We start from the raw sequence: 12,529 nt of genomic DNA on the forward strand, positions 1-12,529 counted from the left end.
TTTCATCAAGTGCAAGACAACATTAGTGTGATATAAGCTCCTGGGAGGGTCAGTACTGGACAACAACTCACAATATCAGTAGCCTTAAAATGAGCAAATTAATCCACTGAACCACCCTTTCTTATTTAGTCTCACATATCCCACCTAACCACTGATCAGTGTTACACTGGCAGGACCAAGAGTCTCCCTTTTTTTGGAGGATTTGTAATGTGCTATAGAAGATTCTTGTTGCCAGTATCTGTGTTTTCCTGCATTGGGGGATTTCTGCACTCTCCCTCTCCTTCAGGACTGTTATTTCTATTACATAATTGCGGTCCAGGAGTGGTTCAAAGATCATGCTATCTGGATGTATTCACAGTGACCAACTCAACCATCACTTCCAAAGTACATCCCCTTCACCTATAACATCTCCCTGCTTTGTCTCTCTTTTCCCTTCACATTTTTCATGGCTTCAGCCTCACCTTATCTCTCCTGGACAGTTGTCCAATCTCATCAGCTAGAAAAGTAAAAATCTGGTTGTGTCATATTTCTTGGCACTGCTCAAGGACAAAGAGGTTCACGTTTGTCCCCAAGCCTTCCTTCTGGTGCTTGATTTCTTGCCTTTGTGTCCTTTCCCTGTCTACTTTAGTATACTTACACCCTAGTGCTTGCTCTTTATGTGCATTGTATTGTGAAAGAGCAATAGAAATAATATCCTGCAAGAGTTAATGGCGTCGCAATTCTGTTGCATTTATGTTTTGCATTCCTGCAATTCTGTTTGCATTCATGTGAAGCTTTGGACTCTGTATCTGTGAATTCTGGAAGCTTAGTTGAAGGTGTATAAGTTTAAAAAAAAAATGCAAGAAAAAAAAAGAAAGAAAGAAAAGGAAGGAAAAGTTATCTCACATTCGGGTCATGAGAAGATAAGCTAGAGAAAGACAGAAAAATTTTTGTTTCAGCTTTCCCATCTCTTACAAAACTTTGAAGTCTGTCATGTGTTTATCTCCAGAGACAGATATTAGAGCATCAAGTGACCCAATCTAGCTGGTTGCTGAGTAGCCTTAGCAAACTGTTTGGGAAACTGAAATAGGAGTTCGGAGAAGGTCTTGCCATAATGATACTTCTGAGTTCTCAGAAATAATTTAAATGTAGCTGGAATGGTTTAAGAGATTATGAGGTGTGGTTTTAAGTAGTGTTTTTCACTGGATGAGTTAGAAATCACTAGACCATGCCCACGTCTCTCATACTTGTTTTGCATCCTGTTGTGAAACATTTTTACCATACACAAGGGACTGGCAGCAAGACACATCCCTCAATATAAAGTAACTTCTTTCGACAGGCATGAAAAGCCTCCCTAACTGCAACAGACTTATTTTGCCCCAAATCTGGAATCCTCCATCTTCTATTTGCCACTGGACTGTAATTTGTGCTAGTCTTGAAGCATCTGAGGAAGTGTACTGAACTTTTTCCTAGTTGGTTGCTCGTTTTGGTTTTGATTTTTGGGTTTTGGTTGTTGTGGGGTTTTTTTTGGAGGGGGTGGTAGGAGGTTAAGACCTTTTTTTCATGCTAGGAAAGCAAGGTACATGAGCTCTTATCTCCTATCAGACATATAACCCCTCATAAATTGTTTCTGAGTACACGTACTTTGTAAAATTTTAACCTCTCTGAAATTAGTTTCCTCCTTTCTCACACCAAAGAAGGGCTTTAGTATTGCCCAGGTAGAACTTCAACTTATACCTGAGATCAGGAGGATTAAGATATAGAAAAGAAAGGCTAAATTCCCAGCAGGTGTAATTAATCCAGATATATGGAGTGTGGGGGAAGCTGAGCTCTTTCTTCCCACTGAAACTCTGGAATGGCTGCAGTGAAAAACACCTCTGGCTCAACTTCACGGGCAGAGAAGATTTTCCCAAAGCAAGAACAACCTCTGGCCTATTGACATCCATTCCATTATCTGACTGTTCAAGTAGAACAAGATGTTAACACAGGCATTGTGCAATTTTATAGGATAAGTATTTGAGACCCACAGATGATGTGATGGGTTTTGTACTCAATTGCAAAACTTATTTATTTTGTATCTGTAACAAATTAAAAAATAAAAGAGGTCATATCTGCCATCTTCTTTCAATGGGTTGACCAGGAAACAGCCATCTGCTCCAGGCATTTGGCGGTCTCTCCATATATAAACCCAAAAATGCTTCATGAGTCTTTCTCAAAGCGTCGTGGGCGAGGTAGCGAGGTAAGATGCATCCATCTAATCATTCCGTCTCTATTTTGCAGATGTTTAGAAAAAAAAAAACAAACCTACAAACCAAATCTTTTTCTTGCCTTTTCTACAGTAAACATGAGAATAACCTTTATTTTAAGAGCTAATCTTTATAATATTTAAAATCAGTTTCTAAATGTTTTCTTCATACCCTAAAACAATCTTGACAGAAACTGGTCTAAATCTAGGAATTTTGACTTTTAGTTTATTAGACTAATTTTTTATTATCTTTATATACTTGTTGCTTCAAGAACATTTTGGATTGTCACACAACTTTGTTGTGGAAAAACTTATTCTGTAACCTCTCAGTAAGGTTTATGTCTTAGAAAATTAGAAAATCTTAGGGAAAAAAGACCCAAACATTTCATTTATGCATGCAGATTATGCAGTTCCAAATATAAGATTTTGAGGGGGGGTTTTTTTTGGCTTTTGTTCTTTTGCATCAAAGAGAACAAGTGTGTCAGACAGTCTAACACATGAATTTGTAACTTGGTGCTCCTGTATGCCAACGGTGTGGTTGTTTAGTGCATGCTTTGAGAGCTGATTTTAAAGGTCTTAAAGAGTCGGTTTTAAAAATTTATATTGATTCAGTAGGGGATGAGGATGCTTGACATGTTAAATTATTAGCATTTACATTATGAACATGTTAATTACTGTATTTTTAATGCTGTTAGCTTTTATAAACTAAGTTATGAGTATTCTTAAAGGGGCACCAGCAGATTTGCAACATGCTGGGAACCAGCGTCATACAAACCAGCACGAGAAATGTTTCTTCCTTTCTTTGCACTCTTCACTCTCCCATTTTACATTTCAGTAAGGATTTTCTATTCATTTGTCTCTTGCACCTGAACGCCAAGGTAGCACGAAATAAATAAATAAATAAATAACCAAAACTGAACCAAACAAAAAATCCCCAAACAAACAAACAGACAAAAAAACACCAGGAAGCAAAAAAAGACTAAAAGACAGCATTTATTCATTCAGTTTGCATTGATCTGTGATAATCCAGTCATGAATTGTGCTATAGTTTACCCTACCTCCCCTCTCTGCTGTAACAGCCACAGTGGCAACGCTTTGTTTTTTTAGTTAAAAGCATCTGATTCAGGATGGTGACCAGCAAACAAGCAGAGTAAAACAATTTACAGACATGCTTCCCATCCTTTTCTTGGGGGAAAAAAAATGGCTTATCTTTGAGTAATCAGAAGTTGCTGTGCAGCAAAGCAAAATGAATTTTCCTATAAACAATGCAGCTTGATATAACATTGTGTCACAGGCCAGAGAATAATCTTTTCCTACATGTCTGGGACTTTTCAGCCACACCTGGACATTGTATTAGCTCATACTGCCCTGAGGAATCCTTGTGGGACTAGGAAAGGTTTAAAACTTGCAGGGTGCATTGGGTTAATAAGGCTGTGGCAGAGATAAGGTGATCGGTAAATCGAAGTCTACTGATAGTGGTCAGGGTCCAAAATGATGTAGCAAGATCTATATGTCGGTACAGGAGATGGAGATAAGGGACAATATCAGATGGATGTCAGGAAAACCTCTCAGATCAGGCTGGGGTACCTTGCTCCTACACTCATAAAGCCTAGCTCTTAAAGCTGAATTCCCAGAGCTGTCCTCCAAGATGGGGAGCTCCAGAAGAAGAGGTTTTTCATACGTCAGTGAGGGGGAGCTTTTTATAAGGTCCCAGTCTGAGTCTGGGGTTAGCAATTAGGATAGGATAAGATAGGATAGGATAGGATAGGATAGGATAGGATAGGACAGGATATTTCAGTTGCAAGGGACCTACAATGATCATATGATCCAGCTGCCTGACCAGTTCAGGGTTCCTGAAAATTAAATAAAATTATTGGGAGCATAACAAGTTATTAAGGGCAAAACAATTAAAAGGAAATACATATATCCAAATTTAGGATTTGTGCCATTGGTGAGTCACGAGGACGACTGAATGGTACTGATGGACAAAGTACTAGGGGAACTGTACTTAGAGGCTGGATAGGAAAGAACAGAAATGAATCTGAACTTTTTTTATATTTAGTCCTCTTCAAGCTGCTGAAGACCGTTAATGCAGGTACAGATTTCACTTCAGAAGTTTGCAATGACCTCTCTATATGTCCACATATTTTTTTAAAGGAGACTTAACGTGGTAAGAGCAATCACAGTTCTCATTTGTCAGGAGGGCTCCTTCAAAATGCTCATGCCCACTGCCCGAACAGGGTCTTGTATTGCAACAGAGGTGCATGATAACGTCATTAATTAAAACTGGAGGAGTCAGGCAGCAGGGGAGGAGGTAGAGGGGAGCAGCTTGTGAGTTTCAAATTGAAAGGATGATTTTTCCAATTGGGCATTACACATAATCTTGGAGCTACACCTTCTAGCACCGTGGCTGCACACGTGTCTGGAGCTTTCATCCCTGTCTTCTGGAGTCTGAATGCCTGAGGCTTCAAGAAGTGTTTCTGCATATTCTTTCTTCTGGCTGGTCTTGTTATATCATACCGTTTTCAAGCTGTAGGAGGGTGGAAAGGAGGAGGTGCTGAAAAGCCCCAGGAAAGCAGAAGGTTTCTAATTTCTTCAATCCAACCAAGTGATGGAAAATTCGCCAAAAATTTTTTCTGGTGTGATTTTTCAAGCTTTCAGGAAACTACCGAGTAACCCAGTAATTTCTAAAGTCTTGCAAAAAAGTTCATATGATGAACAACTTTTCTTTTTGGCAAAGAATGGGTTTGGGTCTGCCTTGCCCTCTGCTAGCACAACTCTAAGGGTTTGGTGGGGTTTTTTTGGTGGTTTCTTTTACTTTTAACCATTCTAATTAGTACTTAAAGTATTTTTGTTTGAGTTTTATTTCAGTTTTTTGATTCATAATAAAACCAGATATTGTGTGATCACCTGATTCCAGGTCTGTAATGACAAGAACCAGGTTCTCTGAAAGCTGCCAACATGGAAAATCCTCTTCATGGGGAAAGCATATCCTGCTTCTTGGACTCAGGGAGCTCCAAGAATAGAAATACTATACTTTTATAAAGTGATATTGCCTAGTTCAACACAAAAGTGTTAATAACCAAGTTTCCCTCCTGTTGGCTACATCTTAGCATGTGCATCATCACACTGGACTTACTGAGGGCTTACAAAGTTGGATTTTCTGAGTTCCAGCTCAGTAAGTCTTTGCACATCCCAAGAAAAAGAGAAGGAGGTTGCAGGAAGCTCGGTGCGGTTTGACATGAGCAGATTAATATCTTTACTGGTGGGTTTTTATTTCACCAACTAGTTTTTTAAGCCCAACACCTTTATTCTTGTCATCTTATGTATGTTCTAAAGGACATTTCTCACACATCTCGAGAAGCCTATGAGTCAGTATTTTTAAACTTGAAATTAGGTTCCTAAAACTATATCCATGAATATAAATTTTGTCACAGTTTTAGAAAGTGTTAAATATTCTGTAAATGTCACCAAACCAGAGTTTTGAAGCTGAATTAGCTTATAATATATAGCTACTTTCCAAAAGTAATTTATCTGAAAATATATAGGGGAGGAATGAAAAATCAGGAATCAGTAATCAACCATAAAACTTGCCCAGACCTTCTACATCATCACTGCTATATCATCACTGGTTTTGGTTTTGATGATTGCATATTTTTTTTTCTTTTCTTCAAAACTAAAACCTACATGAAGGCTCTGACAAGCAATAAAAGTGAATTTGTATTTCTTTCCCAATTTCTTCTTTACAGAAGGTGCTCTCCTTTTATAAATGTTTTTGATATTTTGAATTTAAAAAAAATGCTATGCCTAGGAGTTTGAAAATGGGCACTGAAAATTCACAACACATATCCCAGTGATAAAGTGATAAAGGAGCTTTGGCCACAGAGGAGTTAATGTGCTTTTCAAATATAAGATATTACTTTAATTTTTGCTTTTGGATTTGAAAAATTCTGGCTTCAGAAATTATGGTTTCTTCTAAAGCCCAATTCAAGAAATATTTGTGCCATGAACAACAACTAATAAACATGTGTTTATTCCAGACATGGTTTTAAGTCACCTCCAAATGAACAGAAACATGTTATTGAAGCCTGTATTAAACATTCCTCCTGGGAAACGTTCTGACCACGACTGGATTTAAATACACACTAAACTCGGACACACCCTGTCTCAGACCATGCGTTGTGTGTGAAAGCATAATTCCCTCTTCCCAAGCTCTTGGATATATGACAGGCAGAGAAAAAGGTTTTAAATTTGCATGTGAAATAATATGAAATGAGTAAACTAAATTCGCCCCAGCCTTAAAATGAGAAAAAAACTAACCCTAAACAATCTGTTCTTTCATTCAGGTCCAAGCAACTCTTCCTGGAGCTTTTTCTGGTTTGGATTTCTTATCTCTGTCACCAAGAGGCTGAATCCATTCCACCATTGAAGTGAGATGTTCTGAGTTGCTGGTGAGTAGGAGATGAAATAAAATTTGCTGATTAGATAAATGTGATGAAGGCCCAGTGACCAGCAAGAGCTGTCGTGGATAATTTGGGGTTTTGTAGAGTACATATTGGTGGATTTGGATCTAAGTCTGTGTTGGGTTGGAAGTGTCTTGGTGTGTTTATATGTTCTGTAAGTGCCAGGTAACTTCTGCCCTGCAAAAAACGGGAGGGCAACTCTTCCCTAGCAATTTTTTTTGCTCTCACTTACAGCCTGTTCCTCTTGTTTTGCTTAGTTCATCCAAAAAGGAGCTAAAAATGGGTGTTAAAGGTACATAGAATAAAAATGGTGCTCAGAGAGTGTCTTTCAAGCCGCACCTCAGTGTGGCCAGAGGCGAGTGAGACAGGGAGCAGAAAGGGATCAGGACAGCAGCAAACACCAAACTGTGCAGCTACACTTGAGATCAAAGATGTGTTCAGGGCAAATATTTTGGATAACACCTGCAGTAACTGTGATGAATTCCCCAGATGATGATGGATACTCACCGAGAAGAGCCTGACTTAGTGTACAGCACAGGGGCTGCTGGGTGTTCTTAACATTTTTATACACCCTCCCAAAAAATGCCTCTTTTGCTGAAGTCTTTGCTGCCTGTGCTGTTGGGAAAGGAGCAGGCCACCCCTGGAGAAAATAAAGTTTCTTGCTTCTTAATTCTCACTTTTTAAAATCCTCTGTGTAGGCACTTAGCTTCACACTCACCAAACATCGCATTTTTTGGCAAAATCTAGTCCCTTACAGCAGAGCATAATTTTTTTTTCATGGCAACTATTGCTTTATCTCCTTACCTCAGTGAATTTATTTTTGTTTGTTTGTTTGTTTTCTTTTTCATAATTTTCTAAATAAGGATAAATCTGCTAAATCCCATAAGGTACAGGGAAGTCATGGGCACCTTGAAAATCAAGTAGCAACAGTTACCTCAAGAAAAGTCACTCTAACAGAAAATGGAAAGATTAAATAGAAAATTATGCAAATAGGTTTTAATGGAAAATTATGATCCTTTCCTTTGAGTGCAATGTAATCAGTGTCTAATATATAGGTCCCCTTTCCACGAGGAGAGACACACGAAAGGTAGGTGTAATTTTCCAAACACAGTATTTCTTCCAGTCTGTCTAGATCAAGTATAGATATAGCAACTGATTTACACAGAACCATTTGGCTTTTAAACCTCACAAAACTTTTCCAGAAAAGAAAACCTCAAATGCAAATGTTTTCAGATACATGTCTTGCTTATAAGTTTTTCAAAATCATTTATTTGCTCTATCAGTTTGCAGCAGCAAGAATTTTCACTTTTTCACCTTTTTTTTCTTTCAAGTCCTTTTGTTTCAGAATGAAATTTTGAACTTCTTTTTTCTTATATCACTACCTTTACAGCTAACCCTTTGTTGGTTACAAATGTTAGGTACATTTACTTGTGCTTTGGGTTCAGGATGGGGTCAGCAGACCTTATCTGTGCTGATAAATGTGGATTTTTGCCTATGAATAGGATTGTGGGAACAAAAACCCAGGTATAGACCTGTACTCTGCAGCTGTAATAGCCTTTGCTGTGAGTAACTCTGCAAAGATGGGATCTGCTGGGGCTTCTCTTTGTGTGTGTTTGCACAACTGATCATACTTGCAAAGCCTTTTTTCCCCCCCTTCTCCCGGAAAGCCATATCTGTCCTTATCTTCTGCATTAATCTTTCCCTGTACTGAGACAGTAAAGTTAGGACACAGGATGGCTTTGTCTGCAGGAGCACATTCAGTCTAGTCTTCCAGACTAATTTTCTGCTTGGGTTACTTTCCTAATTATAATTTGTGTTCTCATCATGTCGTGGAAGAGTACATTTTAAATGAGCTTGCAATACACAGTGTAGAATACCAGTTTATAGCCCTGTCCATAACCTGGAATACCAGCTTTAAATTTTTCATAATGCAAATGCCATAATAATTGCAAGTTTTCAACCCTGTGATCTAGTTATTTTTTCCCCAGCTATTTGTAAACTGAAGGTTCAGGTTTCATTTTCCCACTTCATATGTAAAACCACTGGGGCAGGATGTGATCTACCTCCTTACAATCAGAGCTGTGTGTGTTATGGATCGTGTTCCAAAACACTGTTAAATTTGTGGAAAGAGGGGAAAAAAATTACATTAATTATGCCCTCTTTAGCTTTCTTATGCTTACTAATAGGTTTTAAATGGACTGTTTGGGTTGGTATTTCTTTTTTTTTACTGATAACCATAAAAAAATATGTTTCATTCTCTAAATTAATATTAGAACTATTTCCTGGGAATGGAGAAATAATTTTTAATTAGTGACAGAAATATGATGCCTGATTCTGGCAAGACTAGAAGCGGCTAAGTTTTCAACTCTGAATTAACCACCTACTCCTGGGAAACAGTCTCATTCAAAAATTTCATGGGCATCTTATTCTACTGAGTCGATTGAGTCTTGAGAGGCACTTCTTTTAAAGGGTGGTGCCATGCACAAAAGCATGTGTATGGGAAAGAAAAAAAAGGTTATATATTTTGCTTACCAATTTATTTGAATATCTTTATTTGCACATCTAATCTAGCCTGATTTACCTTATCATAGCTTCTACCTGCATGTACCTCAATGAGCCAGGGTTTTATAACAAGATAATGTTGCCTTTGAGGTGGTGGTCACATGAAAGCCAGACTGTTTCCCATCCTATGGGATCGTAACCTGTTGTTGGGACACAGCAGGATAAATGACAGTACCCACTCAGCTGCATTGGGTGTGACACTTGTGATGTTAGAGGGAGAAGGAGCCCAGCTTCCACGTCTCCCTGGTCCCACTTTGCAATCTGTTGAAATGAGATTGCATGTTTGGATCTGGTTTGTCCCTGAATAGTGATATTTAGTCCTCATCCCTTGCAGCCTTACAGGCAAATTCTCAATGCAGCCCTGGTGAGTTGTAGTTATAGATCATTAGTTGCAAGACTAATCCACTGTGAAAGTGTAGGATAGCATGAGCACTTGTTGTCCCAGTGCAGCCATACTTATTTGAGAGTTTTTGCATGACAAGCGTGAGTGTTTTCCAACAGGATAGAGATGTTTTGGATTGTGTTATGAAAAATCTGACTATTTTGGCCCTGTGTGTGCCCTGAGCACAGCTATCTCCACCATGGATGTGAGGGGGGTGCTCCTTTCTTTGCAGAGAGCTCAGGAGAAGGATGGTGGAATGTCTTCCCAACCTGCCCACCTTGGGAGTGACATCCCAAAGGAAGGAAAACCAGTGCTGGGGTCCCACTGGTGTACAAGGAAAACGGAAAGAAGTTTCACCCTTTGTCTCTCAGTTAACCACAGGATCTTTCCTCTCATCCAGGCTGCCAAAAAACCACCCAGCTGATGCTGGAAATTAACTTGCCTGAGGAAGAGCACGTGAGATCTCTCAGCCCTGGGCATGGCAGGGCAGGGGGATGCAATGGTCCCCGGGAAAGTGTAGCTCAGCGCTTCAATCGTCTCCCCAGACTTGAGCAGCTGAGCTGTGGAAATCACTTTGACGTAAATCTCTCAGCAGCTTTTTTGTCCGAAATAAATGGTGCATAAAGGAAATGCAAAATTGTTTGGTGGACAGGATTATCTGTGTGTTTACTGCTCTCAGCACTTTTCTTTTGTCTTTTGACTGTGTAGCTCCCCTTGGTGTGAATAGCTGTGCACGCAGCTAAAGCTGCTGAACACAAGCAGGGTGTGAGCGAGCTCTCCCTTTAAACCTGTGACAGCTTTGCAATTGTGGTTGCAAGAAATGTCAAGCTAAAAGAATCACTAGTAGCAGAAAGTAATTATTTTTCATTTCCAAGGTTGTCTGTTCAGCATTAACCCAAATATAAACTTTCCATAGTTCTGCATCGTTATCATACCCCTGGATTTAATTTATTTATTTATTATTTATTTATTACTTTCATTTCCGTTTGTTATTTTACATGTGCACCCACACAGTTGTGGCACCTCATACTGGTTTTGTTTCATAGTATACCATCCCTTCAGGTCTATTTTAGTATGTATTATTCTGTTGCCATAACAAGCTGATGATATACAATATTTATATAAGGATTCAAATCAATGTTTATCACATCAGAGCACTATCATTTAAAAGGAAAGCACAAATCAATAATGCATTAAGCAAGAGAGAAATGAATGATTTGAATTTGTTGTTCTTCTCCCCTCTAATACTTTTGAAAGAAATTGCATTGTTTAAATGAAGTTTGATCATTTTTGGATTAAATGAGCTGATTTGATACATCTAATAGTAGTTAGCATAGTATTCATCACATGACAAATAGTGGAAATGCACAATTATCATATATATTTTTCAGTTTGATAAAATTTCTTATTCATTAAAAATATTTCATTATATTAAAAATGCTGGGGGTGAGGGGGTTGGGGGGAGGTGTTATATGGTTTTCCAGGCTGAATGAAATAGCTTCTTTAAATATAGACAAAATTTTTCATTTCCAGTTGGAACCATTCATGTTCAAAAAGCTTGTCTCATGAAAAATGAATAGAACTGCTTTGAAATAGAAAATGTTACTCTTTAGAAAAGAGATATATTCAATCTAGGAAATGTTAGGAAGTGTAATGCTTCTGGAAAAATTGCAGAAGTTTTGCTTGGGGTTTGAATTTTTGACTAAAACAACCGGAGGAATAGACATAAATACGTGGCAGCTGATCAGCTCAGTCTTTATTTTTTTTTTCACATATAATTAACTTCTAATTGCCTTGTTATAGCTGGAAGAACAAAACCCCAAATTCTCTGGTATCATGTATATGCTGAAACTAGAGGAAGGGCCTGATTTTCTTCCTCTGAATCTGTTCAAATCCTGGAGAAAGTCGGATGGTCTCCTGCGTTGGAAGATGGGCTCCTGCGTTGGAAGATGGGCTAAATGAATAAGTCCATGGAATTCAAATGCACCTTTAGCCCTACTCATTTCCTAATTCACCAGCAATAAAGTGGCCATTGCTGATGACACAGGGAATTCCTTGTGGTTTTAAAATACAATGACAGAATATCCACCAGGAACCACAGAGCATTAGCTGTTGCTTTCACTGGGGATGAGTGTCCTCTATTGATTGGTTTTTGTAGCCTGAGCTTAATAAGGCTTTTATTTATGATGACATACTTTATGATTGCTTATTTATCTGCTGTGTGTAAAATGAGCTTGGAATCAAGTTACGTTATTTACCAAAAAGGATGTCTGGATTCTTGAAGAAGTTATTTAATCCCAGGCATACACCAAAATTCAATAGAAAGGAAAAAAAATACCCACACTGGCATTGAATTACTCAATCTTTATTCTTAGAAGCCCTAGTAGCTGGGATGATGGTTTCCTCTCCACTCAATTTTTAGTCCATTCTGATGCCCCTCTGAGGAATTTTATTTGTAAGATTTTACCTTCTCTACAAAAATTCTATCTTCAAATGTGAAGTTACAATAGAGGCTGAAATCAGCGCAGTTTTCCACAAGTTATTTGCTTGAGAGGTCACTCGTAATCTGGACCGGGTCCATGAAGTTGTTAAGCAAACACAGAGGAGAAAAAAACAGCAAAGACAGTTAAAGGCAAAGTTGGGCAGCTCTGGGTCAGCAGGTTCCTGAGCTAAATCAAGAAGAAGTATCTGGTAGGGATGGCTTTAGGCTTCCCCTGTTGTCACACTCTTCCCTGGGGCTTTCCTGCAGGGCTCTGTCAGGTGTGGAATAATGACCTGGATGCTCCTGACCAAAATTTTAAAAAAAGAGGTGTTCTTACCTATGTATTCACATAAATAGAAGGACTTAGATTTAGATTGCGGCAACATTTGCTGGGTGGTTGTGCATTTAAGATGATC

At 38.5% G+C, this 12,529-nt stretch overlaps 1 protein-coding gene across 3 annotated transcripts in view; it reads left to right on the top strand.

Annotated features, from left to right (window-relative positions):
* Nucleotides 1–2,112: 2,112 nt before the first annotated feature.
* SLC14A2 (solute carrier family 14 member 2) overlaps nt 2,113–12,529 on the top strand; it is a 304,902-nt gene continuing 294,485 nt past the window's right edge. For all 3 annotated transcript variants that reach the window (XM_027671670.1, XM_027671672.1, XM_027671671.1), the window contains exons 1-2: nt 2,113–2,218; nt 6,571–6,675. The gene's annotated coding sequence lies outside the window, so the exon portion shown is untranslated. The remainder of the gene's footprint in view (nt 2,219–6,570; nt 6,676–12,529) is intronic.

The sequence above is a fragment of the Neopelma chrysocephalum genome, unplaced genomic scaffold (genome assembly GCF_003984885.1).
Source record: "Neopelma chrysocephalum unplaced genomic scaffold, ASM398488v2 Primary Assembly neopelma1_97116, whole genome shotgun sequence".
In the NCBI taxonomy this organism is placed as follows: Eukaryota; Metazoa; Chordata; class Aves; order Passeriformes; family Pipridae; genus Neopelma; species Neopelma chrysocephalum.